Source organism: Triturus cristatus, chromosome 7 (assembly GCF_964204655.1).
Source record: "Triturus cristatus chromosome 7, aTriCri1.1, whole genome shotgun sequence".
In the NCBI taxonomy this organism is placed as follows: Eukaryota; Metazoa; Chordata; class Amphibia; order Caudata; family Salamandridae; genus Triturus; species Triturus cristatus.
The window spans coordinates 1214116761-1214137134 of record NC_140590.1 but is presented as its reverse complement, the minus strand read 5'-3'; the positions used below and the strand labels follow the sequence as shown (position 1 = coordinate 1214137134).

The following is a 20374-nucleotide window of genomic DNA, read 5'->3' as shown; positions in this document are numbered from 1 at the left end:
GACTTGACGCAAAATCTTTTCAGGATTTATAAACCAGAGCAAATTGGTATTTGTTACAACACTCATCCACAATGGAAAAGATTTCAGGTTTTTCTAGGCATAGTATTTTTTGTACTGCAAGGGAGCCCTTCCAGTACAAAACCTAAGCTAGACTCTCGCAGACACCTTTGCACCATAGTGCAAATGTGTGTGCATGGTGCTCGACTGCCTAATGGTGCAGTGGTGCAAGGGAGAGGGGTAGACATGGCACTTTCCTGCTCTCACCCTGTGATGCAACGCAGTAAATTTGGGTGTTGCGCTGCGTTAAGTGACACTTTTGTAAATCTAGGTCTTACTTTAGAACTCATGGCATTGCAAATACTTCATGGTATTGTATAAAGAAGGCATATTGCATCCAAGAGGCCTGTTTTTGACAGGAAGGTTCATTGAGGAGGTGATCCTCTAAATATTTCCCTACCAGCAAATCCATATTCCTAAACTAATAGTGGGACCCTGCAAGGGAATACTGGCAGTCGGCTAATGTGTTTGTAACATGGAATTTTTATGGTGTAATCCTAAATAATCTATGCTCCTTTTTGAGTTATCATTAAATCATCCTGGAGTAATCCACACTCATCCTGAAATTATCATGGGATCATTCCAGAGTAATCAACTTCCATCCTAAAGCGGTAATAGGATCATCCAAGAATAATCCACAATCATCCTTAAATTGTCTGGAGCCCATCCTGGAGTAATTCACACTCATCCCAAAGTTGTCAATTAGTATTCGTGGAGTTGTAAAAGGTAATCACTCCCTGCCAGTGGAAGTCATCAGAACACCATCCTAGAGAAGGTTTTTGTGATTACAGTAAGAGTCATCCCATTTAAATATTTTCCCGTATAGGCATACTTCAGGATGGTTTGGGATGACGTCCCCAGATAATTACAGGAATAGCTCAGCTGAAGTCATCAGATGGCTTCAGAATAACTCCAAGATGATCTTCCTTTTTCCGCCCTTCCACGTTCGCACCAGGCCTTCTGGGCCCAGCACTCACCATATCCTGGTGCCCAGCTTCAGGGCCGTAGCCAGGAATGTTTATTTAAGGCGGCAGGGCCCCCAGTATTGGCATCATGCGAAGCAGGGCACAAGTCCTAAACAAGCATTTGCAATGCAATAGGACTTGCATTTACGCAAGACCTATTGCATTGCAAACGGAAGTGCGGACGGGGGAAGAGAAGGCACGGACAACGGGAGTCTGGCGGGGAGGGCGAGAAGGCACGGACAACAGGAATGCGGGCGAGAAGGCACGGACAACAGGAGTGGGGGGCGGGGCAGAAGACATGGGCAGTAAGAGAACCTCATTAAAGAAAGTAGTGCTAACAATCTAAATAACACATACTGTGTAACACTCAAAGTAAAGGGACATGGCCGTCATAAGGAGGGACTAACAAGCCTATAAACCAATCATGAGGCAGCATTTACAAAGGACAAAGACACAAGCCAACGCAAAATATGGGCGTGACTTTCTTCACGTACTGAACCACAGGTCTTCCTTAGAGCAGCACACTGACTCTAGGCTTCACCTAATGACACATGAGGAGGAAGTCAGAATTTTTTTTATTTATTTTGTGCCATCCTCGTTTTCTCTTTGCATCAACATGGCTGAGAAACTTAATAAGCAGGCATCACATTCACCAAGAGTGAATTGACTATCATTAATGAGGGGGTGATTGCAAAGTACCCCCAGCTCTATGAAGAACCAGATAACCAGCTGAGCAATGCAGTGTGTGCCAAAATCTGACAAGACATTGATATGTGCTTCAGTGCAGTGGGAGTGTGCAACCAGTGGGGCAAAATGTGCAGAAAATGCTGGGAGGACCTGTGACCCTGGGTTTGAATCAAGTCCTAGAAAATCATTGATGTGTCCTCCCAGCTGTGTACACAGCAGCCCGCATGATCCCACTTGACGGGTTCTACAAGCTGTTTGGCCCACCATCCATGCTCAGCTGGAAAAGTCTGAGCAACAGAGAGATGGTAAGAAATAAGTTACTTACCTGTAACTGTAGTTATCCGGTATTGGTATCTTCCATAGATTCACATGCTTGAATCATTCCCTGTCGTCGAAGTGGGAGTCCACAGTAATATAAATAAAGCAGTAGTAAATATTTCCATAGGCTATCATGGTGAAAACCATGAATTTAATAGCCCATCTACCTCCTTTTTAAAAAAGGACCAAACTTTAGATACAACCAATCGGTAGTTAGCACCCTCTAGACCCTTCCCCAGAGAGGCTGAATCCCTCAGATTTTCCAGCACAAGTGTGGATAGGAATACAAAAGTATATGCGGAGCCTCTCTGGTTTGTATGTGAATCTATTAAAGATACCAATACTGGATAACTGCAGTTACAGGTAAGTAACTTATTTCTTATCCAGTATTGGGGTATCTTTCATAGATTCTCATGCTTGAATCAGAGTAGCAAGCTGTATTGAAAACAAATAAGTACCCCTAGAATACGGTGGGTAGTACTAAAACTAAATGAAAATGTGTATTCAAACAAATATTACTATGAAGGTACTGGTGCATAACCATATGTACGTAAACGCATAGACATGTAGAATAGATATTCCTATCATATTCTTGAAGAAGTATAACATTTTCATTAAACAATCAGAAAAGACCACATTTGAAACAGGTTAAAATGAAAGCAGAAATGAACTCCTTTAATAGAAGAGGCTCACCTTACTTAAACAAATGGTGTAGAACTGCCTGTACCATGGCTGCGTCAGCATGCTGTGTTGACTCCAGGCAGTAATGCTACATGGACCTGTGCGTTGTTTTCCATGTTGCAGCTCTGCAGATTTTTTTCAGTGGAACCCCTGCGAACATAGCAGCCCAGATGGAGACTGCTCTTGTGGCATGTGCTCTCACTGTTCTTGACAAAGACTTGAGAGCTTTGTCATGGCAAAACTGAATTGTGGCTGCTATCCGTCTTGCAATGGTAGCCTTAGAAACCACAGTGCCCTGACGACCTTGTCCACAGGCTACAAATAGTTGATCGGGTTTGCAGATAGTCTTAGTCTTTTGCAGGTAGAATTTAAGCAACCTCTTAATGTCTAGAGTGTGCAGCGTTTGTTCCCCTGGTATAGTTGGATCAGGGGAAAAGGTTCTGAGAACGATGGGTTTGTTTAAGTAGAATAGCAGAGGAACCTTAGGGATGAACTTGGGATTCGTTCTGGGGATCACCAAATAATCCGTGAAGTGAAAAAAAAGGTTGTTTTATAGTAAACACTTGTATTTCACTTACTCTTCTGGTGGATGATAGAGGAGGTAGAAGAGCCACCTTGCATGACAAAAACTTGATGTTCACCCTGTGGATGGCTGAAAGGGTTGCCTTATTGATTGCGACAGTACTATATTGAAGTGCCTCTCAGGAGGTGGAGCTTTTAGATTAGGAAAAGTACAAATCAGGCCTTTCATGAATTGCTGTACTATTGTGGTGGAGTAGAGAGACGGACGTTTTGGTGAGTGCCTATATCGAGATATAGCTGTGAAATGAACTTTAACTGAAGAATATACCAGGCCTGATTTCACCAAGGAAAGTAGGTATAGTAGAATCTGTTCTGGAGTAGAGCGGTATGGATGCAATTTGTTTTGACGGCATCAGAGACACAATCGCCTCCATTTCAATCTGTACTTCTTGTTGGTGCTTTCCGCACAAGACTTGGCAATAATATCTTTACACTCCTGAGTGTTATTTATATCCTTAAATTCATGGAATTCAAGAGCCATACATGCAATCGGAGAGATGCTGGTTCCGGGTGACACATCTGACCCTGGTTCCTGGTTAGTAGGGTTGACGTCGGTAAAAGACAGATGGGCTGGGCTTCCGAGAGGAAGAGAAGCTCCAAGAACCAGTGCTGCCTGGGCCATCTGGGGACTATCATAAGTAGGTGGTGTAATTTCGCTTTCATTTTTGTTAGGACTTTGGGAATCGATGGGATGGGGGAATGGACCAACGCATTGAAAGGGCATTCCCTTGAGAGTTTGGGAGAGGGACTCTGCTTGCGAAGAAACGACATTTCATATTGGTGTGCTCGCAAACAGGTTCAGCTCCGGCTTCACCCATTGCGAGAAGATCCTGCCCAATTGGTCCTGTTCCATCTCCCACTCATGACAGCTGTCTTCTGTCCTGCTGAGGGAGTCTGCCAGAGTATTCCGAAGTCTTGGGGCATGCTCCGCTTTTGGGGATATTACATGATCTGTCAACCAACTCCAAAGCGCTTGAGCCTTTCTAGAAAGAGTGAGGGACTTCGTCCCTCCCTGTTTGTTGACATAGAACATGCTTGTGGTGTTGTTTGTCCGGACCAACACCAATGACCCTTCTATTCGAGGAAGGAAGCCTGCAGGGAGAGAAAAATGGCTTTTAGCCCCAGCCTGTTGATATGCATTCGTCATTGGGACAAGGACCATTTTCCCTGAATTTGGAGGTCTTGAATATGGCCTCTATAACCCTCTATGGAAGCATCTGTGGTGACGATGAATACTGGAACAAGAGGCAGAAAAGAGAGGCCCTGTGAAAGGTGCGACCTTAGGCTCCAGCATCTGAAAGCCTCTGTCATGTTTAGAGTGATAGAGATCACATCGAAGGATCCTGTTGTTTGAATCCGCTGCAATAGCCTCATGTGAAGATGAGCTAGAGGCACTAGGTCGATTGCTGAAGACAGGATAGCCAGAAGCGACTTGTATGTCCTCACTGAAGTGACCTGTTTTTTTGATAGGTGAGAAACATGGTTTGCAACCGCTCCTGTCTGTCTTGTGTGCCCTGGCAGCTAGGTGAGCCGTTGGAGCTTTGAGGAGCCAGTCATCCAAATATGGAAATACCTGGTGATCCTGGTCCCATGAGGCGGCAGCAACCGGGGCCATAAATTTGGTAAATATCAGCCGATTTTGGGCCGAAGGAAAGGGCTCGGAACTGATAATGGGTATCAGCCACTGTGAATCGATTACAGGAAAGGCTTCCCACCCCAGGAGGATCCAGAATGATGGGTGTAAAATCCAATTCAAAGACAAGGTGAATTAGGTGAAGAACAAGTTTAATCCAGGATAAAGACCCCATCCACAAACAGCTTGTACATCGTTCAGGCTCTGGTCTCAACTGACTCTTCCCTGAGCCTAACATTCTAAGCACCTAGCAACATCTCAGGCTTCCATGAGATGCTGCTAGATACTACACATCTCCCTTCTTTACAGACAATAAAGAACAAAACGTACAACACCTGTAAAAGTTACATCAGGCATAGAACTAAAAACACATAACAAAAATCAACATACAAAGTCTTTCAGATGCTTTGGAGCAGAAATCATCCTTGAAGATCTCCGTGCATGTGACAAGGATTCATCTTGTAGAATTTTCCCTTGCGATTGTGAAACTGGGTTCTTTGGAACCTCTTTAAGTCCCGTAACAAAGTCCTGTCTCACCACAACCACCCTATTCAAGTTCCACACCCGGTGATCCGCCGTTTTAACTGCATTGTTAAACAACTTAATAACCTGAATGGGTTTTAAGAAAGCTCCTTTAGCTTTCCCCACACGGGGATTCTTTATTAGCACCCAATCCCCTACTTTCACTATTGTTTTTTTTACAGATTTCTTCACATCATGCGAAATCTTCCTCTCCTCAATTTTCTTCTTTTCTAACAATCTCCAGTCATCTTTCTCGTTTTCCCTAAAACGATTAGGCTGTAGATCATTTACCCAGGAAGGTGTAACTAAAGAGTTGGCACACCTACCCCTAAACAGCTCAAAAGGTGTCCTTTTTGTGACAGCATGAGGTGAAAGCCTATACACCCTAACTTTTTTGAACACTTCTGCTCTCTAATCTAGACCCGCTGACCTTGCCATCTCAATCGTTTCCTTAAGAACCCGATTAAACCGTTCAACGAGCCCATTTGTCTCTGGGTGATAAAGAGAAGATTTTTTGTGTTTAACACCATAAGAACTCAAAAATTCCTCCATCTCCCTCGAGACCAATTGTACTCCATTATCCGTGAGTATTATATTGGGAATGCCTTCTCTATCAAAGATTTTCTTTAAAAACTCCTTAACATGTTTAGATTCAATGCCCCGCGTTATAGCTATTTCTGGCCAGCGAGAAAAAAAATCAACTAGAACAAGAATGTACCACTCAACGCCCGATACAGAGATCGGGCCTAAGATGTCTAGTCCAATCTCCTTCCAAGGAGCATCAGGTCGTTCCCTTACTATCATAGGTTGTGTTCTTGGCTTGTTCACTCTGTCACTAAGTGCACACTGCATGCAGTCTCTTATTTTCCGTTCAATTAGCAAATCCATACCTGGCCACCAGTAGGAGGAACGTAGGTATTCTTTGGTTTTAGAAATACCAAGATGCCCATCATGGGCCAAAGAAATTAATTCATCTCTAAGAGAGGTGGGAGGAACCAATCTTGCCCCTCTGACTAGAAAGCCATCATGATCAGCAAGTTGATCCTTAACATGCCAAAACTTATCCACTTCCTCGTTCTTACTCTTCACATTCCAACCTTCCTTTACACAAACTTTGACTTTTGATAAAACATCATCTTCACTAACCGCCCTCAACCACCTTTCTTTCTCTATAATTCCCCCTTCAATGGAGCAAACCATCTCTCCATCCTCTTAATCCTCCTCATCTAGACCTGAATTGTCACACACAACCAACCTTGACAAGGCATCAGCTACCTTGTTTTGTATGCCTGGAATGTACCTGATGTCAAAATTATAGTCCTGTAACGCGACTACCCACTTTGTAATTCTACTGGAGATCGCATCTATGCCCTTATTCTTAAATATCTCACACAAGGGCTTGTGATCTGTCCTGACCTCAAAGGTACCACCCCAAAGCAAATTTCGCAACTTCTTTATAGACCAGTGGACTGCTAGGGCTTCCCTCTCTATAACTGAATACCGCACCTCAGCACCTCTTAAGCTCCTTGACAAAAATAGGATGACATTATCCTCTCCATTATGCTTTTGCATCAATACCGCACCCAAACCTTTTACACTTGCATCCGTCACTAATACTGATCTCTTGTCTGGGTCAAAACTGCTGAGTTTGGGCGCTTGATCTAATTCCTTTTTGAGTAAACAAAATTCCTTTTCACACTTATCATCCCAAACAAACTCACATCCTTTATGTAGTAACATTCTCATTGAAACACAGAGGGAAGCAAAATTCTTAACAAATTTACTATAGAATTCGGCCATGCCCAAAAAACTCAATAACTCCACTTTATTGCTTGGAGATGGCATGTTTCGAATGGCAGTTACTAGACTTTCCTTAGGTAATACACCTCCGTTTCCAATAGTGTGACCTAGATAATCTATCGATCTCCTCTTGAACTTGCACTTTTCTACTTTGACTGTCAATCCCGACTGATCTAATCTCTTCAAAATCTGTAATACTCTCTCATCGTGTTCATTATCATCTGTACCAAAAACCAAAATGTCATCTTGATATACCCTGACACCAGGTTGTCCCTTCAAAACAGATTCCAGTGCCCTCTGAAACACTGAGGCCGCCGAGACCAACCCAAATGGTAGTCTCAAGAAACGAAAAGTCCCAAACGGCGTGATAAACGCTGTCAAGTCTTTTGAACTCTCATCCAGTTTGATTTGATGGTACGCAGACCTGAGATCTATTGTACTGAAAACTTTCGCCCCTTTTAACAACATCAACATGTCTGCTATTTTTGGTAAGGGATATTTGTCGACTACCACACACTTGTTTAGTTCTCTAAGGTCCACACATAAACGAAGAGAGCCATCAGCCTTCTTCGCGGCTACGACCGGAGCAAGCCATTATGTTGCTTCAATTTCTTCAATAATTCCCTCTCTTCTCAATTTTTCCAACTCTGCCTGGACCAAATCCCTGACGGCCACCGGAATACTCCTTACCTTGCAAGACACTGGGTTGGCGCCTTCCACCAGCCGAATATGATGCATGTAACCTTTAAGACAGCCTAAGCTACTACTGAAAACTTTGGGAAAGCGTTCTGTTAGCATACACATAAATTGACTTTCAAAATTCGCATCCACCTTGGCCACATATGCTGATCTAAAATTTTCTTTTAATAAAATAGGTGGAGACGAATTTGGATCTAGCATGACACCAAGGTCTCTCTGGTGAAACCAGCTTAAAATGCTGTCCCCTTTCTGTGATATATAAATTTTCCCACTGGTAAGTCTATTTTTATATTCAATTAGACCCCAAAAGTACCCACACAACTTGATGGGTTCACCTCCATAGGCAAATGATCTAATGTCTGGTGAGTAAATTCTGATTTTATCTTTGATCTCTTTTACATAAAACTCTTTTGAAATTATGGTGATTTTAGCACCAGAGTCAAAAAGTACTTTCGTAGCCTTGCCTTCAACACATATTTCATCAGTCGGGCAGTTTTTCCTTTCCTCAGTCTGAACTGCCTGGATTTGAATCTGTCCACAGTCGACCTCACTAGAAGAATCACAAGTATCCTCTACATCAAAATATATTTCAGAAACCTTTCCCTTGGAATTTCTCTCTTTACATGCCACCGTAAAATGCCCTTTTCTTTTGCACTTACCGCACGTGGCTCTCCACCCGGGGCATTGTTTATCATTTGCTAAATGACCTAGTTTACCACAACGAAAACATGTCGCTTTAGAAGCATCGAACTTTACTGCAGTTCCACTAGAGATACCTTTCTTAAAATGATCCCTTTTTTCATTGTTAGTTTTAGGATTTTCTTTTATTGCTTGTACCGAATCTTTGTCCTTTTTTTCTCCATTCTTCTTTATTACCTCTACACACTTCAAAGAATGCTCAATCCTTTTTGCGATGATTAAGACATCTTCTAAGTTTGGCTCGCCTTTCTGCCAAAGTTCCTCCCTAACACGTTCAATGTTACACCCTAACATAAACTGATCTCTAATTCGTTCATCTAGTGTAGCACCAAACTTGCACGAAGAGGCTAACTTCCTTAAAGCAGTAATGTAATTTTCTATGCTTTCATCTTCCATTTGTGATCTCCTACCGAAATGATACCTTTCCAGTATCGTACTTACCTTCGGTAGGTAGTGTTTATCAAGCATAGCTATGCATATCTCATATTCATTCAAACTCCTATCCACTAGCTCCGGGAGGTGGTCAAATACCTCCTGACCTTCCGACCCCAAACAATGAAGCAATAATGCAGTTTTCCTTTCGGCACTCAAAGAGGCTCCACATACTCTGGCATATCTTTCAAAGACTTTACGCCATTTCTGCCATTTAATGGGTGGATCTCCCGGGGAGGACAAAAAGAAAGGGGGCGCAGTAACGTTCTGCATGTTTAAAGTTAGCCCTGAAATGTGATAACTTCCAATTACTACCTGAGTTTCACCTTCCCCCCTGTTTAAAAAAAAAAAAATAATAATAATAAAAGGATTTGAGGCGATCTACTCTTTCACCCTACAAATTCTATCAATAGGATACAGGAATAAGAAGTAGAAGAAATAGCTCTTCATATAGTAGAAACAATTTAAAAATAAACTAAACACAGTTGAGTTCTGACAGTTAAAAGTACAACTTGACTACTGTAGTATAATCTTCACAGTGTGTGTATCACTGAGTTGACACACGTACTAAAACATCTTCACAGTGTGCGTTTTACAGAGGTGACACACAAGGAAAACTGTAGTAATTAAGTCAATTACTTCTTGCAGCATGCGAAGAGATGAGCGCGCTGAGCAACCACCGCAGGGAATGTCCTATTAAGCATACCTCCAATGTAGTCTTCAATAATATGAAATGCTGGGAAGACACAAAGTGATCCGTTACAGACACCCTTTAGCGAGCTTGATTCGCGCTGAAGACAGGTGTGCGAATCACCGTTAAATCGCTTGCCTGAGTGATTTAGGCAGAAGAGCTCGCACGAAGACAGTGCGTTCCAGTCTTGCGTTTCACCCTGAAGACGGCGGTGCACCAATGCGCGAGGACGCTGTTTCATGCGTCGAAGACAGCGCTGACGCTTGATGTCAGAGAGTTCTTGCGTCGCTAGGATACCGCGCTGAAACGTGATGACACTTGATGACGCTTAGAGGAACGATGCAAGATCCGGGCACAGGATGACTTTTGATGACGCTTGGACGCACTCTACAAGTCACGGGCACAGAGCGGTATCCATGGAAGCAGCTCGAGAAACACAACGAGGTAGGCGAACTCCGTAATGTTATTGTTGAAAATTTTTAAAGAAAAACAACGGAGTAAAGCGTGCCCACGGAAGCGTTTCTCTCTACCCAAAACAGCACAAACACGAACACTTGGCAAAAGTCAAATCCTTGATGGGTAAACTCTGCAAACACGATACAGAGAACAAAAAAACCCAAACTTCATTCGTTAGGCACCCATGACGCCTGAAATCCACAATGCAGCAACCAAGAAAGTTGTTGACAAGAGCCAAAGAGCCAAAGTTTGTTCGTCTGAAGCACAGAATGAAGATCTGTTTTCTCTTAAATAAATAAGGAACGATGCTTTTCTCACGAAGAAAACAAGTAGTTTTGAGGTCCTTTTTCTCCTTTTAGCTTTCTCTGCTTTTCTTTGCTTAGTATCCCATCTTCTGTCGCCAAAATGTAAAATCCAATTCAAAGACAAGGTGAATTAGGTGAAGAACAAGTTTAATCCAGGATAAAGACCCCATCCACAAACAGCTTGTACATCGTTCAGGCTCTGGTCTCAACTGACTCTTCCCTGAGCCTAACATTCTAAGCACCTAGCAACATCTCAGGCTTCCATGAGATGCTGCTAGATACTACAATGGGTCTAGGTGTCATCCTAGGAGTAGAAGGTGGAGGCAATATTGGTGTAGGTGGCACAGTGGGTGGCGGCACAGTAGTCTGATCCTCCTGGCGTGGGAAGCCTTTCCTGTAATCTGTGAGCATGGCCTGCAGATCTTGGATCAAAGAAGATGGTATCTGAGTAAATTCATGTCTAGGAGAATCAACATAATACATGTGTTGTTGGTATTGTTTAGGAGGAACTTGATAGTGATGTTGGTAGTACAGCTCTTATTCATAGTAGTCCTCATCCTCCTCTTGACACTTTACATTGAGTTCTAAAGGACTATGAGCTGTCCCAAATGGACTGTCATCGTCTGTCTCCTCTGTATCCAGCAAGTAACTCAGGGGCAAAGGTGAAATCTTGCCAAGCAATGCAAACTAACGCCGCAGGGATGTTTTGTTCACCCTGGACTCCTGTTGTTGCGGTGTTGACGGATATCATCATCTGAGCCATATCTAATGCTGCCATCAAGGGTGTTGTATACACCAAAGGGACCGTATTGGAGATGGTTTATTCGTCAACGGGAAAGCCGTCATCGACGATGTCACAGATGTGGATACCAGTGATGGTGGTGCACACATCGACGGTGGTTCTGTCATCGCTGAGGTCTTTGTCAACAGTAATGATGGCCGTCGTAGATAATGTTGACGCCGTAGATGGTCTCAACAAAGAGAGGGTAGTTGTTTTTGTTAAAGACGTCGACTGTGACACTGATGCTGAGAGGTATTTGTGACTGAATTTATGCCTAGAAGAACCTGAAGAGGTGGCAGACTCCAGTTTAACCTTGGAGGTCGCAGAATACGATGGAAAGGCTGGCTCTGAGGAGACTTTGGGATGTTTTTCCTTTTTAAGAGTTTCTTAAGTCTGATGGGAGGTTTTAAGGTGTTTTTGCCCTCTTCAGACTTACCTTCAGGCGACCTGGGTCTCTTATGAGATTTAGCCGAGGTGTCGCTCTCCTCACCAGAAGATGTCCTCTGCATCTTCTTCAGCCATAACACCAGCCTACCTTCTCTGTCTCTTACTGTTTTGGATGAGAAAGTGCATCAGATTTTGCACTGTTTTACCTCAGGTTGAGGATAGAGGCAAAAAATGCAATCCTTAAGGAGACAATCAATGTGATCTCTCTTGTTTCCAAAGGACTTCCAAGGGTGAAAAAGCCCCTTCTTGTCAGACATGATGAGTATCCAGTAGGAAATAAGAATAATCTGTGAATAAGATGAAAGAACTGAGCTCGGAAACACCAGTCTTGCACCAGCACTTTTCCTTGCCTCGCCTTGCCCAGGGGACTGCATCCCCCGAAACCAAACGCACCAGGAGGCACCCACGTGATCCTTGTTGCGCCGGAGGCACATAAGAGCAGCCTTGGGCTCCCGCGGTGTGGGACGCACGTGGCCGTGCCCGGGTCGCGCCCAGGCAAAGTCCGGGCCAAGGGTTGCCCGACTGCACCCGTCAGCGGCCAGAAGAGGCTGGGTTGGGCCCGGTCTCTTTGGCTTCTGGTTTCTAGCTATATTGGCTGCTGGCATACTGGGATTGTAAACACCCCTGGCAAAGTGGATATCCACGCTGTCTGAAGACCTCCGCAAAGGTAACTTTATTGTAACTCCCTGCAATCTACTGTAATCCTAGGATGGGAAAGAGAAAGGTGAATCATTCGGACCCAGTAAAGGAGAAGGGTGACGTACAAAGTAACTTGATTAAGGGCTATCTGACTTCTGTAATAGGTGCAATTGAAAGTGAAATAGGTAGAGTCGAAGCAAGGGTGGATTCAGCCATAAAAATATCTGTCCCTGCTGTTATAAAATCACCCAATGTAGAACACATAGAAAGAGAACATGGTAGTCAGGTTCTGTTAAAGACTTTAAAGAGAGGGGGCTCATTACCCCCTAGAAACCACTTGGAGTGCTCTCTGGGACAGTCCTTAAACCCCTGTGTGATTAAGGACCTGCAAATCTTGACTATACTAGAAGCTATATCGCAGCTGGATAGCCTCCCCTGCAAAAAAAGTAGACACGATCTAGATAATCTTGGTGAGTTGCAAATAAAAAACTCAGTGGAATTAACCCCTTGCTCTCGAGTCAAACAAGGCGAAAAGACAAAGAAAGGCACAGGGAAAAATTCTACTACAAAGATGACCAAGTGGGAAACCGCTAGGAGAAAATTGGGTGCTAACAACATAGTCTTGGCCAATTGCGTGAGCAGATGAATTCTGTGCTTAAGTTGTGCTCCATCACATTTGAAAAATTAGTTCATTTAGAGGAGAAGATTTAGAAAGTAATTACTGCACAAGAAACCCTCATAAGAAGAGTAGGCACCCTGGAAGAACAAGGGACCTTCAAGGGGACCCGAGGGGCAAATCTTGACCATGAAAGGATAGCACATGCCAACTCACAGAGCCAAAAGTTAAAACACAATTCATCACTAAGGCCTTATAACTTATCATTTTCTTGGCTACTGCAGGATAAACAACCAGCACATGACTTACGTAATACAATTCACAGGGCACCTAAAGGGCCTAGTGGTACCAATCAAAGTAATCAAAACAATAGACACCCTCATATCCCACCAGAATGTACTCATTATATAATAGTCCTGGAAAATGTTCCCCCGCTCCAGCAGGCACAATTTGAATCTCATGAATCCCTGGTAAATAAGGTCTCTTTCTGGTTGGAAAGAAACTCAAACTGGCCCAATGATCTGTCCAGGGAAATATTCACCACAAGAAGAGTGAACTGGGTGGGACCAGCACCAAAGTCATCATCAGGCGATTGTATAATTGTTTATTTCAGGATCACATGTTTGGTTAAAAATCTCTTCCAAAAATGTGCAAAATCTTTTACCCATGGTGAAGGTGTCAGAGCACAGCCCTTGGGCTTCTTTTATCAACCAAAAGCCCGCACACCGACAGGTCATGTAAAAAGCTTATGGTAATTTCATCCTAGAAGTGATAAGACCGCCGTCCAGAGACCTGCAAACTGTCTCCCACTGTCCAATAGATTTAAAGCCCTTTCAGAATTGGATGTACAAGACAGACAGCTACTGGACTTAGAGGGTAAAGAAACTTTACACGAGGATTCTGTCTCCCCAATGGCTTTATCCACATTCTGCGATTAATACACGACCAAAGGGTCTTAGTTTTGCTCATGGAACATTGCGGGCCTCCAGTCCAAGATCGATAATCCAGATTGGAGAACTCTGCTTGATCAACATCATATTGTTGGCTGCCAAGAGACTTGGCCAGTGGACCCTATGTATATTGATGGCTTTACCTCTTATTATATCCCTGCTGTCCCGTCTAGAGCAGGCCGAGCGAAAGGGGGATTAGTTACCCTTATATCAGTGGCATTGACAGATATTTTAATAAGAGAATTATGTAAATCTCAATATTATCAGTTGCTTTTAGTTATTACATCAAAGTCATTTGATTTGCTTTCAATCAACTATTATATTTTTGATCTATCTGTGACATATATTGTAGAGGACCTAGAGGATGTTATAACTGATGCTCAGAAAGAGCATGGAAAGGAGCTGCAAATAATTTGGGTGGGGGATTTTAATACAGGAACATGTGACCCTAAGGTCCAGGAATCATGTGGCATCTGTGATGAGAGGGACCAGTCTGTGAACCATCTTAAACACACGCCATATGGGGATTCATTGAATAGAATCATTACAGCAAAGGATCTGAAACTTGCACAAGACATGGATGCGGTTACTTCCCCCTCGATCCCAACATACGTGGGCCCTTTTTCATCTTTGACTATAGATCATATTTTAATTAGTAAAGACTTAGTGCAATTTTTTAAGAGCTCTGTAGTTAGGGCAAGTTGTATGAGTGACCATAGCCCCATTGTTTTAACTTTAAATCTGTCTGAGGCGAAAGAACGGGAAATTAAAGCATTGGGTAGCATATAATAGAAAAATCAACATCAAATGGTAAAAAAATGGATAAGTCAGCCTTCCTTAAAGACCTTATGACAAATAATAAGGCAGACTTAGAGACAGTACTCTCAGAAATCACCCCCCCCCCCCAGAGGACATCATAGTGGCCTTCTCAAATTTAAACAGCCTTATGGCTGATAAGTTAACTAAACGTAATGGGAAAGTCCCTGAACACCCAAGGTGGTTCAATAAGATCTGCTCTGAAGCTCATAAGGTGTTACGGTTGACTTTAAAAAAGAACCAGAGCAATAAGTACGAAATAATAAAAGCAGGGAAAGATTATAGAAAGGCAATTGGGGAAAGAAAACGTTCCATTCAGGAAAAGGCCTGGGACGATCTAAAAACTGCATCGGCTGTAAAAGACTCCCGTGATTTCTGGGAGGTGGTTAACTCAGTCTCTATGTCTGGTGATGAGACGCCTAAAATAGATACCATAGTCCCAGCTGAAGCCTGGGTTAACCATTTTCGGACATTTTCTCCCCGGAGCTGAGGACAGCAAATAGATCCTTGCCCATAGAAACCACCTTTGATATAGGATCAGGCCTTAAGCAATTCAATAGAAGTGATTGAGTTACTTTTAGCTATAGAACAAAGCCGCCCAGAAAAAGGTCCAGGCCCAGACAGAATTCCTGTGGACCTATATAAGTACCTACCAGATTTCTGGGCACCCTTGATTGCAAATGTTTTAAAGGCAGCAATAGTGGGCCCACTAGTTAAGACCTGGCAAGAAGCAATTACAGTCCCGAATTTTAAAAAGGGGGACAAAACCCAACCCTGTTGCTATTGCCCAATTTCTCGACAGTTCAGTTAAAATATTGGGCAGGGTAATGTTGGCGAAACTAGAACTTTGGGCACTGGAACATCAACCAATTCGGATTCCGACAGGACTTGGAACCTTGAAACAGTCTCTAAATTGGGCATTAATTGTCCAAAAGTACACCAAGGCACAAAATGGATGGGTTCACTTAGCTTTCATGGACCTAACCTGTGCCTTTGACACAATGAATTGTAGTCAATTATGGTCCATAATGTCAGAAATGGGGATTGATAGAGCAATCATTACCTTGCTCAGTAGGCTTCATCAATATACTTCAGCCACAGTTCGTTGACAGAAAGATTTCCCTCTGATATAGGGGTAAGACAGGGTTGTGTTTTGACACCATTTCTGTTTTTAATATATATTAACGGGCTGGGAGACCAACTATGTAAGTTGGGAAAGGATATCCCCACATGTAATGTGTGCTAAATCCCTGTCCTCCTATATGCTGATGATGCTGTCCTGATGGCCAGGACAGCAAATGTACTACAAACTCCCCTAGATTCTTTAAACGTTTTCATGAATAAACTAGGCCTAAAAGTGAACCGTACAAAATCATTCATTATGAAATGTGGGACAAAAAGAGCCAAAACAAGAACATTTTTATTGGGGAGGTGAAGAAATTGAGAAAGCTCCATATTTTACTTATCTGGGGGTACAATTTGATGCTAATTTTAACTAGAAACATGCTTTAGATATTAGAATCATGCAATTTCAGAAAGACTGGGATGTAAACCAACTAAGGATTTTTCATGCATTTATAAGAGCAAAAGCCTTTTAGTGGTAACTTTTAGGGCTGGGGTCTGGGGATACGTAAACTGCAAATCACTCCAACTAATAGAGAACAAGTTTCTAAGAAGACTTCTCTCAGTACCCCAGAGTTCCTCTGTCTCCTTTTGTCATGAGGAAGTTGGTCTGAGTTACTTGAAAGACCATATTGCGATTCAACCGCTGCTGCTTTGGCTAAAAACCTGGAAGAATCCAGAGGCTACCCTCTGTAGAACAATACTGACAGACTGCATGAAGCTGGATAATAGCTTAAACATACCTTGGCTTAGTTATGTTAAAACGTGTTTCTCTAAAATGGGTGTTATAGAATATTACACAAACTCCGACATATTACAAAATGTATCGTCTGCCACTATAAAGTCACTCTTTTTTCAAATTTATGTTCAGGTTGGCACTATATGCAGTGAGAAAAATCAGTCCGAGTGCCGTACTCAACTAAAAAGAGAACCTGCCCTGTATCTTCAAATTGACCTAAATGAAAGAAGGAAATTTCTGTTGACAAGATTGCGGTTAAAAACAATACACTTCTTAGTTCCCTTCTGTATTCAAGGCTCGTGGTTTGCTTCACTCCCAGTTTGTCCATATGATAGTCATTAACTGCAAAGAACTATGCACTTTTTTGCAGATTTTATTCCCCTCAGAGGAAGCAGTTTATTCGCCCATTATTACTTGCTGCAGGGATTACGCATTATAAAATGGCAATGGAGTTTTTACTTTCTCTAGGTACATTTGAGACTATATATTGTATTTTAAATTATCTTTTTACTGTTTTTAAGATTCGAAGCAAATATTAATTATTTTAAAAATGTTTAATTGTTGTGTGTGCTGATTTACAGCCTTTTGCTAAATGAAAATATGTGTGTATGATCTTTTATAGCTCTTTTAGAGTCAAAATAGATATTCTTGAATTGGAAAAAAAATTGAGCAGAACTCAGGGAGACTCTCTTCACACATGACGTGCGGTAAAAATCTGAGGGATTCAGCCTCTCTTGGGAAGGTTCTGGAGGGTGTTAGCAATTGATTGGCTGTATCTAAAGTTTGACTTTTTTTTAAAAAAGAGATATTAAATGTATGGTTTTCACCATGAAAGCCTATGGAAACTTTTACTACTGCTTTACTTATATTACCATGGGACTCCCACTTTGAAGATGTGGAATGATTAAAAAATGTGAATCTATGAAAGATACCCTAGTACTGGATAAGTACATGTTCTTTGTCATTTTTCATAAAGTTTGAAGTGAGTGGTGAGAGAGATGTGCTGTAATGTGTTGTTCATGACCTTTAAAAAAACCTGAGTCATGGCTGCAAAATTTCTAAGGTCCATGCATCAGTATTTCATTCTCCTAAACATTTTATCGAGAAATTCTAGGACTTGTAGTTCTCATTTCATAAATGGGTACCATTGCATGACAAGTGTAAATAGGTAGCGACTCTTTACCTGGCCATTAGGTAAATAGTAAAGTCTTTCTGCCATTTATTTGGCTGCTGGCTAAATAGTAGAAATATTTTACTATTCAGCCGGCGGTCCTGAAAATAGCAAAGAAACACCACTATTTTCCTGGCCAATGGCTAAATAATACTGATTCTGCACTGTTTGGCCGGCGGGTGTGCAAATATCAAAAAAAGTCACTATTTACCTGAATGCTGGCTAAATAGTAAAGATTCCGCACTGATTGGTCAGTGGCAATGCAACGAGCAGAAAAATTCACTAATTATTTGTCCGCTGGATAAATGGCAGAGATTCTGCACTGTTTGGCCTGTGGCCATTCAAATTGCAGAAAAACTTCACTATTTTCTTACACTGTGTAGAACTGATACAAGGAGTGACAACAATTGGCATCCATGTCTTTACGAAAGTTAGGTTCCTGATATAGTATTTCGTTCGCAAAAAGTGGTTGCACTTTTTGCGGACTTTTCTTAAAAAGGCTGGGCTTTTTTAACAGGCCACAGTTTCTTAAAAAAGGAGATCGGTGCCTCTTTAGGGAACGCCTCTTAAACCAATTCAAGGATGAGAGGGAAGCCAGGGTTATGGAGAAACACACCAATAGATCCTTCTTGCTCCTGAAAACTGTAATAGGTATCGAACCGTACTGTACAGCTGTTAGACATCCCTGGGACAGATCATTGCTTACAAATGTTAATTTAGGTTCTTATCCGCACAATTATCTTTTTTCCCCCCGGGTCAGTCTGATCCCCATGCACTTTAAGAATACCTGTGTGATGGTTGCTCCCACCAAACCTTGATACATCTGTTTTTATTCTGTAAACTGTATGATTTTTTGCGAAAAAAGTATTTAATACCGCTTATAAAATCCAGGCGTTTCGTTCAATTTCGACCTGCCTTTTCACATTTACAGCTATTAGCTGATCATGCGGTGATGCTATGGGTTACTGCCTATCTAAAAGGAGCTATTTACTGGAATAAAATCATTTGCGCCTAATTCACAATGATCTGACTGACAGGCTGACTTGTTTTCCTTTAATTTGTTTGCAGATAGTGCAGTCTGGGCGCAATATGATGGACTGTATATTTTAATGTTTTTATGAGGTTTTTATGATGTTACCTATTATGATTATGATGCATAATCAAATAAAGATTTATTACTACTACTTAATAATGAGATTAAGAAATTGCTGGGTGCAGCTTTGCAAGTGGAACAGAGACTCCATTGCAGTTATCGGCCGGAAGCTTCCAGCATAGTGGAGCAGATTAATGGTACTCTTAAATCCAGATTGTACCTTGACATCCTTGAAATGGCCTGATGCTTTGCCTCTTGTGATAAGTCTTTGTAGCATCCCAGACAGAAGGACTGGACTCGCGCCACATGAGATTATCATAGGGCGGGCTATGAGGTTGCCTGTTGTGCCTTCTAACATACTTGTAAATATATCAGATGATCTGGTGCTTGACTATTGTAAAGGGCTGGCTTAAGTGGTTCATTCTGTGCCTCACCAGGTTGAAGCAGCGACTGCACCATCACATTAAGAGCAGTGCCATGACTTACACCCCAGTGATTGGGTGCTCGTGAAAAAACATATGAGGAAGATCTCCCTTGAACCCCATTGGCTTTGTCCATCCCAGGTGATTCTAGTTGATGAAACAGCTACTCTTCCAGAAGTGACGCAAGCAGTGGCTGAGAGGCCACGGGAGAGAGCCAGTCAAGCTGTTAGGGGACACTCTCAAGTTGAAACAGCACTAGTCCTCACTGGAAGCGGCAGACCTAGCCTCAACCTATGACTCTCCCCCTACTACCTCCCCCAAATCTAAGATCCAAGTTATTACGGGTGTCGGAAGAGACCACCCTCTGACGAAAGCCCCAGGACCCCTGGCCCACCTCACTTCTTTATTTAGGGCCCCATCTACAAAGAATCTGAGCAAGGAAGGGTCCCCCATCAACTGCATGCTCCTAAACTGCAGATCAGCCTCCAAACATGCAACCGAACTAGCAGAAGCCATCCTCTCCCATGACATTGATAAAGCATTCATCACGGAGACTTGGCTCAACAATCTCTCCTACCCTAGCTTGGACAGGCTTGTGCCTCCAGGCTTCAAAATGATCAACAAAGACAGAAAAGCTCAAAGAGTAGGAGGTATAGCAATCATAAACAAGAACAACATCTCCATTACGGAAACTGACTCTTGCCTGTATAGCTCCTTTGAATGTCTCACAACCAACATCAAGACAAGTGACAACAGGCCAACACTATGCTACCTCTTGTATCACACCCCAGGCAACACCGCCGCATTCGGGGAACACCTCTCTGACCTGAATGCCCATTGCTCACTCGGAAACTCAAACAACATAATTCTGGGCGACCTCAACCTAAGGTGGAATGAAACAAATTACTCCCTAATACAAACCCTAAACTACCTCCTACAAGTTAACAATCTGACCCAACACTGCTCAGAAGAAATGCATCACAGAGGAGCAACCCTTGACACAATTATCGGCCAAAGCAATGCAATTACCATCGACCACATCCTTCCAGTA

General features: G+C 42.5%; 1 protein-coding gene across 1 annotated transcript in view; it reads right to left on the bottom strand.

Moving 5' to 3' along the window:
* LOC146811634 (transmembrane protease serine 9-like) overlaps positions 1–20374 on the bottom strand; it is a 1785969-nt gene that overhangs the window by 1092188 nt on the left and 673407 nt on the right. The window lies entirely within an intron of this gene.